Here is an 8189-nt window from a genome sequence, read left to right as displayed (position 1 = left end):
CCTTGAGATGAGATTCTAAACCTTGGTAATAATAGCTCAAGTCGATTAGTGCAAATGAGAGTAAAATTAGGACAAGTTTATGGTTCCACCTAAAAAATAATAATAATGAGGTCCATGACACTAAAATAACAACTGAAACAGAGATGAAGAGTATGGAGGTTATTTTTCGTTGGGTAACAAGGGACGACAAGTGGTACCTAGGAATTCGGATTTGGTATGGAGATCCGAGGGTAAGCACAGTGGTAAACCAACCATGAGCTCAGGTTTCAATTGGTAGGGGGAATATCGGGTCAAGATTACGTGGTAGAATGGCTTAGGCAACCTAAATCCCAACAAAATCGAGGATTGGGCATGAATAACGGAGTAGGAATTTTTATTAAAGGAAAATCCCGAAAAGGAAAGGGTTGAACAAGACAATGATATCAATTAAAGATGTTCCTAATCAAAACAACCTACTAAAATAAATAAGGACACAATTGGAAAGAGGATAAAAAGGGATCCTAGGGTTTTACTTGTATAAATACATAGAGAGAGGCACTAAAAGATAGGAGATTCTCCCCAAAATATTATGGGAACAATCTTTAGTTCCTTGACTTGACTCTTAAGGACAAGCAAATTCGACTACCGCGAGGAAGTAAGGGAGAGAAAAAGAGAGACTTAGATAGTCCCATAAGGATTGAAATGTCAATAATACCCCTAAATTTTAAATCCAATTCTAATTGTTATCCTTCTCTAAAAATTGACTCAACTCTAGTGGAGAAAGGGTTTCTCAAACCCTAAAATGCGAAAAAGAGATACCTGTTTCTGATCGTCGATTTCATCGTCAAACGTGGACCAACAACCATCGATGTATAACACAAACTAACAATTTACAGGTATGTTTCTAATTTTTGTTTGAGAGATACATTTTAGTTGGAAATCATTAGCATCTAAATTGTCAAGTTAATGGATTCGGATTTGAATCTTATCGTGTGGACCCACCTAATCTAATTATTAAAACAACTTGTATTGATAATTATAATGTCAGTAGTCCGTCATACTGATCTAGTGTACACAGGTTAAGTATGTTATAATCATATCGTGTTCACAGGTTATGCGTGTCAGCCTTAATATATCATAACCCAACCTTACGTATTACTAACATTTCAATCCTTATTGGACTCTCTAATAGAGTGTTTGGAAAAGCCGTGCTAAGGCCCCAACGTATTGAACGCATTCCTAGTTTTCAAACTAGGTTGTTTGGTTAAAGTTAAAACTCTTTTCGGCAGTTGATTCATTCAGAAATTTCAGTCGAGTCTCACGACCATCAATAAGTGAACGAGACCCCACAAAAACCACACGGCAACAAATCTTTTCGGCATCATCTCAGTCACTCGCTTGTTGGTGGTCTCTACTCTCGTCATCTTCAATCGAATCCACCATTAAAGAGCTCAAACTCTCTCGAAGAACATAACAAAAGGTGAGCTCAGATTCTCAGAAGTATCTGAAGAGAGAGAGAGAAAGAGGGAGATCTACCAAACGGTCTGATTTCGCATACTTTTCTTTGGAAAAAGAATGTGGTCACTTATTTGGAAGATCAGAATCAAACAAAAAGAAACAGTTTTTCTTCTTCGAAAGAAAGAGAAAGAAAAACAGTACTAAAATAAGGCGATTTGTGCTTCTCTCCAACAATAATCAGATATAAATTAAAACCGAATCCAAATCCATCAAAATTAACTTCATTATTAGAAGAAACAATCAATATTACTTGTAAGACTTTCATTTTAGTTTTGTTTACTGAGTTTTTACTTACATGTAGTCGAATACGCTTTGAGGAGCAATGGTATTTGAAGATTGGAACTTGAAAAATACAGATCTTGATCGTTATTGATGAATTGGAGGGTAAATAATGAGAAAGAGAACGAAAAGCAAATAAAAGTGTCGGGCCGCGTCATCCCTTGAAGAAAAAAGGTTTCGATGGCTCATCTCTAAGTGTGTGTGTGGTGGGTGGGTGGGTGTGGGGTGGGGGGGGGAGAACTAAAAATAGGATAAAAAGGAAACCCAGATCAAAAAGTAGAGTTGTTAGGTGGTTGAGTGTTGTCTTTCTTGTAAAGTAGAATCTAAATTCAGTGATGGAGAGAGAGAGAACCTTCCGATCTTCGGAGAAAAAAGAGATTCGTTAGCCTCTACCAGAGTTTTTTTTTTTTTTTTTTTGAATTTGGGAAAGAGAAACCCAAATCTACTAGGTTTTTTTTTACACTAATGCTAAGTTGAGATTAGTACGACTCTTACATTTCTGACTTGGAGGTGCACACATAACCGTAAATGTATTTACCCGTATCTCGATGAAATAGATGAGTTAATATTTTAATTAATTATAAAAATAAATAAATAAAGTAATTTTTTTTATGAAAGGGAAAATCACTAGACACTAGCGGTTTATGTCTTCCAAACCAGGTAAGGGGTTGTGGGCTAAAGTTGCAATGAATCGATTCGGTATCAAATCTACCCCAAGCTACTGTGATCCAAAAATTTGTCTCATGATCTAGATCCGATCAGATCAATGAATCTTGAAACCTAATTTGATCCGATTTTAATTTCATTCAACCTAGTCTGATTTGATCCTAAAAAAAAAAAAAACAAACAAATTGGACTGGGAAAAAAATATAGGTTTGGGAGAAATACGTAGGTTTTTTTTTCCCCTTTTTGAGGGGAGAGGGGAGAGGGGAGAGGGAAAGGGGAAAAATACCTTGGGTTTAGGGGTGGAGATAAAAATTGTGAATGACAAAACCTTTTCTTTCCATTGTTTCATCTCTTTGGGAAGAAATAATTAGAGTGTGGAGATAGAGAAAGAATCAAGTTTGATTTGACGAATGAGTTTAATAAACTAGTAGGGGCTTTAATGGAATACATGTATTTCCAAGATCAGAACTTTAGGATTTTGCTTTAACAGATTAAAGAGCCATTATTATAAAGAGAGCTTCTCCTAATATCTTTGTGGAGAGAAAATAAAGAGAAGGAAATAAAGGAGAGAGAGTGAAAGGGAGAAAGAGAAAGAGATGAGCGTACCTAGAAATAAAGGCTCAATTGTTGATGAGTTGAGGAAAATGGGTTTTGGGAGAGGTTTTCTTTAGGGTGGTGGATTAGGGGAATTTTTTTTTCTTCCTTTTTTTTGTTAATAGAGAGATACAAGAATCCATTAAAACTATTGCAAATACATGATTTTTGAATCTGGAAATCACCTTTCCATGAATTTGGAGTCGCCACCATTTTTTTTTTTTTTTTTAAATATGTGAATGGGCACCCGAAATATGATTTTAGGAAAAACAATTTTTGTAGTGACTCTCATACAGATTAGGACACCGTTCCTTTAAAGATTTAGGTAAGGGTTTAGTAAGAGAAAATGGGTGGTGTTATGGCATCCTTCTCTCTTCACAAAAAAGTGGTAATCTTTAGAAATAGTAATTTTTAGGAAATAAAAAACCAAACCCAAATGAATTAACTAACAAAACCCTTACTCTAAAATTAGATTTTAAATCGAAACTAACCGAATAAATGGCAATAGGCATCACGACACACGTCGTAAACGAAAAAGGCGTATTGGTCGTCCTTCTCGGCAGCTCTCATGATCTCTGGTTTCGCAACGAGAAGGAACCACCTCCCTACGGCAGGCTATGAAGTGGAGGAAGAAGATGTGGTGGGCCCTAACACATCTCCATCGTCAACGTTAACCATCATTAACTAAACTTCCGTGTCTCTCTCTTTTACTATTCAGTTAAATGCCCGCCAAAATATTATGGGAACAATCCTTAGTTCCTTGACTTGACTCTTTAAGATAAGCAAACCTGACTATCACGAGCAAGCAAGAAAGTGAGAAAGTGTGGCGACCCACCAAATGCTAATACAAATACCGAGGTCAAACATCGAAGTTTAGACAGTTTCATCTTCTTATGTTAGCATTTTACGAAACTCAAAAGCAAAGAAAAATTGATAAGCCAATAACCAATAAATCTTATATATAACAATGTACCAAAATATACAAGATGTGGAAGACGGTAAATTGTGAATATCGTAAACTTTGATTAGAGTTGCGCAAAAAGATAAAAATATACATAATTACAAAAAATTTCTTACTTTAACATAGACCTAGCACTCGGCCCCAAAAAGAACATATACTTCTCCTAGGATGAACAGACTCCTAGTAGAAGTAGTCATGATGCTCACCGGGTAACGGACTCTAGTCGTCGGTATGACTCACCAGATAGTCCTCGCTAGACGGCTCTACGACTGCCACTCCTGCTACAGGCTCTGAAGTTAAAAAAATAGAAAGTAAAATGTGAATAACAATGGTTACCCAATAGGTCCACAAACAGCCCCTACTAATAACCTCACCTAACATGTACGAATAAACATACTGAAATATTTTTAATACATGTGAGGAATTATCAAGTAAAATACGATTAACTGGTACATATAGCTAGGGATGAGCAACTAAACAGTTTTAAAGATTCACATGACATCAATCATCAGTACTTACTATATATTTTCATTTTTTTATATAATTATGATTTATTACATTGAAATAACAAACATGATTTTCAGCTTATACTTCAAAATATGACAATAGATACATATTACACGATGGTGGATTAGTGCAATTAGAGAGTTGGGATTCACGATTAGATCGCTCCCAGTCGAGACATGATATTACAACATAAATCTGATTTTTTTTTTAATTCCTGATTTTGTGGTCCGTCGCTACTCTTACCACACTAGTGACCATTTATCCAGCTCAGGCGGGCCGTTTGACATGACCGTAAGTAATGGATCTTTTTTCGATGTATCAGAGCATTCGACTATTACTAGATTGTTAAGGATCACTGACCAATCATCTTTGTCTATGCCTATCAAGCGTGCATGTAATTCCCAAAATAAATACTCCATTCGGATACAATCACCTTTACAATACACATTCATTGGTAAAGATAAAGAGGAATGGACCCAGATTCCAGTTGTGACTTCACTCTCATATGAGTCTCATACCACATATGAGCTTGGTGGTCCTTACCATACATCCTACGATAGTACACCACTCCGAAGATATGATACATTATCCCTTTAGGAATTCACAGACTCTTTAACAGCTTACAAAATAGTTACGTGTATTATATATATATATATATATATATATATATATATATATATATATCATTTTTATTTCAAAACAAAAGAGAAATTAACAATACAGGGTTGAAAATGGATATCCAGTTTCCTACCATGCAACTGTGGCCCCTGGCTTAAAATAAATAACAGTACTCAGAGCCTCTGCAATAATAGAAATTTAAATAACCATGCAACCATTCATTATCCTTAGATATCTTTTCACCAACCAACACACAACATACAATGTAAAATGCAGAAATCACCCCTCTGTGTGATTCTGACATTTTACCAATTCATCCATTTTCCATTCTATCGTGTTTTTACTTTTCGATTTTTTAAATCAAATATTTCTTTTTCAAGCTTTCAAATTCACTTTGATCATTCAATTGAAAAACTATCAATTTTTTGTTAAAACGGAGTCCCAATATGTATGCGAAGGTAAATTGCCAAAACTGGAAAAACTAATGGAAATTTGGCTAAGTGTCGAAAACTCGATTTTTCAAAATTGTCAAAATTGAAAACGGGTTTTTATAAATAAAGGTCCTTGACAACATAAGAAGGGCCATGTAATTTTGTAACTTAATTCAAAGTAATGCAAAAGATATCATACGAATTCTTGAAACATTCCCGTTGTGACGAAATTTTGTTAATTTTTTCACAGCTCATTTGAAAGAGTTACGGGACCCATAAGTAGTAATTTTGACATATTAAAAGCATGAGGAATCCAAAAATAATATCAGAAAAAAAAAAAATTGGGCACTTTTTTATTTTCACGGTGGCACCGTGACTATTCACGTGGAACCGTCAAAATGCTGAAATTTCACGAATTTTTTATTTTTTTCATCGTTTTTTCGAGTTTTTCACTCGTTTTCGATTCTAATAACCCACCCATGGATCCAATATTTAAATCATGATAAATAGATCAAATACCTTAATTCTAACATAAATTTGAAACAATTACAACAATATTCTACAATTTTAAAACACAAAATAAGTTTCAAAATATCCCTAAATGTAATTTTCTCAAAATCTACAACTACTAATAAGAGTTGAGAATCCTTTACTTAGTTTGTGGTTGTCCATGGTGATGAACCAAAACAAAGGGTCAATGTTTGACGGCTCGAAGTTTCGAAGGTGATTGAACTCTACTGCCAACGGTCAAGTTGGTCGTGAAACCCTCTTTGAAAGTGTTATTCCTCTTTTCAATAACGATGGATAATTCTTCCTAGATTTGGATGACACTCTTTAGTAGTTATAGATGAACCTACTTGCTGATTTTTTCGAGAAAACAAGAAAAAGATAGAAAAATGAATGTTAAACAGGTTGAAGGTATGGAGTTCGTCAATGCCGACGACTTTCTCTCATTCGTCGATGATCAATTCGGACTCGCTTGCGATAGATTTTGATGGGAAGGGTTGAAACCCTAGGTTTGGAGAATGGGTTGATTCTTTGTGAGTTGGAGAGGAGAAAATGAATAAAAGAATGAGTTGGTTCTTTTTATAATAAAAGCTGGATGACACTTTTGTATTTTTTCCTTGTTTCTATTTTCGACGAAATCCTGATCATTCGAACTCAAAAAATGGCACATGAGTATTCCATTTCGAATAAATTTTCGTTGTGGACCTCATGGTTTGGTCGAATTTTTTTATTCTTCCTTTATCGAAAATTCATTGCTTTTTATCCCACTTAACACAAAATTAGAGGATTTTATAACTTTCTCATTCGAATTCGAATTCGAATTCAAACGTACTTACAAGCTAAAGTATATATTTTGATCATTTTGAACCTAATGGTAAAGTCAAAATTCATTAAAAATGAACGGACTAAAATTTGAGTATTCTACCCTAAGTCTTTCTTTTAAAATTTTATCGGAATTCATAATTAGATTTCCTCGAGATACAAATTAAAAACTCAGGGTGTTATAGAAAGAAAGAGACTTATGCTCTGTCTAGAAAAGTTATATGTAAAGTTGTTGATACTGAATTAAGTTACTAAAGTTGAGAGAAAGTTGTTGTTGCTGTTACTAAAGCAACTTGCTGAATTGAGTATACTATTTGGTAACATGCAGGATAATTGTACTGTCAAGATGTTAAACTGTTTGGTAACTTGCTACCTAGAATTTGCTAGATGAAATTAAAAATGATATTAAAAAAAAAGATATTATTTATTGATAAAAAGTAATAATATGTTAGCAATAAGTATAAACATGAGATTTAATATTAAAAAATAAAATTCAATTTCATTTTTTCTATACTAATATATTTAATATCTATCAAATAAATAATAAATAATTAAAAAAAATTGCATTATCATGTATATATGGCATTATGAATCTTTTGAGCAATCTCATCTCGTACAATATTCATATCAACAATCAATTCATCGTCAACTTCATTTGGTGTCGTATTAGAGGCGTCTCCTCTATCAATGTCAATATTTGCATCCTCATATTCTATAAATAAACTACCAGTAATTGATTGTTGTCGGATGAAATTACGTAAGACAATGCACATGCATACAATACATGTCTGAGTCAAAAAGAGTATGAAGGCATCTGTTTTAAAATCGAATATCATTTTTTCAGTACATCGAAACAACGCTCAATAACTTTTCTACATGAAAAGTGATAATAATTGAATCACTCCTCTTTCGTTCTTTATCCATTTTCTGTACGGAAATCATGTATGTGATATCGTGCATTACGATATGGTGTAAAATATCTCGTATCTTTTGGTAACCCGCATCAATCATGTAATATTTTTCTAAGATAATTTTTTAAAAAATTCAATAAATTTAAATTACCTAATGGGTATAAAACTATCAAAAATAAGAAAATAAAATAATGTTTCATTATCAGCAAGAGGATGCGGGAAATTCAAACTCGAATCACTAAGTACAAAGTCAAAGATTTGTCAATCATGTGTCGAACCTTCATACACAATTAAAACAAAAGTGAACTGCATTTTAAATGAATAAATAGCCAAGACATTCTGTGTACATTCGATCTTTTTTCTTGATCGAAATGATATTTATTTGTCAAATGGTAT

This window comes from Akebia trifoliata, unplaced genomic scaffold (genome assembly GCF_017979445.1).
Source record: "Akebia trifoliata isolate Shusen 1 unplaced genomic scaffold, ASM1797944v1 Contig00600, whole genome shotgun sequence".
NCBI lineage: Eukaryota > Viridiplantae > Streptophyta > Magnoliopsida > Ranunculales > Lardizabalaceae > Akebia > Akebia trifoliata.
The sequence above is the reverse complement of the archived record's forward strand: the minus strand, read 5'-3'. Positions refer to the sequence as shown.